The 1,143-nt window shown below is 39.1% G+C and overlaps 1 protein-coding gene across 2 annotated transcripts in view; it reads left to right on the top strand.

Annotated features, from left to right (window-relative positions):
* Nucleotides 1-760, top strand: part of LOC137986293 (uncharacterized) — a 17,845-nt gene extending 17,085 nt beyond the window's left edge. For both annotated transcript variants that reach the window (XM_068833500.1, XM_068833501.1), the window contains exon 11: nt 1-760. This exon is cut by the window's left edge and continues 1,081 nt beyond it. The gene's annotated coding sequence lies outside the window, so the exon portion shown is untranslated.
* Nucleotides 761-1,143: the final 383 nt, after the last annotated feature.

Here is a 1,143-nt window from a genome sequence, read left to right as displayed (position 1 = left end):
GTGTTATATTAAAAAAAACAAAACAAAACAAAAAGCAAAAACTCCATAAATTGATGAGAACTTCTGAGGTCCAATGATACAGAGAAAAGAGAAAAGAAGATTTCAAGCAAGAAGTGCATTATGTTTTTAGACTGCTGTAAAATGTGGTTCCCAATGGTTGCAGTGACTCGGAACAATTCATATTGTTTTTATAAACTAAGCGCATGTGCCTCCCAGGGGCGGATCTATGGGGACGGTGCAGGGGAGATGACCTGCGGCTTTCTAATACAACTGGTATTCACGTCACCAGTCAGCTACGCCATTCCTTGGTGGTGCACCCCCTCCTAAGAAAAATCCTGGATCCGCCTCTGAGAGGGTATTTAGAGTAAAAGGGTTAAGCAAATGTTCGAAGTTTTGAAACTTTTTTAAAGAAACGATTGCCCTTTCAATACTGATTATTTTAGTTGCTGACTGACCACAGTAACTCAGATAGGAACACTTTAAATTTAACACAATTAAAGGAGAATAGATGATTGTATACTATATTTCCACGTTTTCCTTGTTACAAAATTCATCTGCGAAAAAAATGCTGGTTCAGTAGGAACTTTAGTGAAGCTGGGCTTAAGACGATAGAGCAAGCTCGGTGTACTTAATAATCTTAATATTTAAAATGTTCTTATCGTAATGAAATGAGAAAAAAGTATACTGTAGAAGTAGAATTTTATTGTGGTGATAATGAAAGAAAGGTGACTGATCTCCTAGTCACGCCCTTGAAACACAAGTGAAGGACTTTTTTTCATTTTACGATTGCATACCCAATTGCCATTGGACTTTTCTCTCAAGAGACTAGGTAATTGGTAATACAGTTTAATGCACCTGTGATCGGCTTCCCCGTTGGCCCGAGATGTCAAGGGGATTTAACGCTTTGCTAAATCTATCTAGGGGGCTGGAATCGGGGAATTTTAGCAATGAGGAAATGAAAGCCACCTGTAGTCAGGTAGGCAGATGATAAGATCTATGCGGAGTGGACAAAAGCAACAGAAATTTGCATGACTGTCCATCAGGGCGTAATAGAGAGTTTAAGAAACGACAACGGCTACGGCAACGACAACGCCAAAAAGCATGCGATATTATTGGTTAAAAGAGGAAAAAACTGATCGTGCT

The sequence above is a fragment of the Montipora foliosa genome, chromosome 2 (genome assembly GCF_036669935.1).
Source record: "Montipora foliosa isolate CH-2021 chromosome 2, ASM3666993v2, whole genome shotgun sequence".
NCBI classification, from domain to species: Eukaryota; Metazoa; Cnidaria; class Anthozoa; order Scleractinia; family Acroporidae; genus Montipora; species Montipora foliosa.
This window is presented reverse-complemented; position numbering and strand designations above follow the sequence as displayed.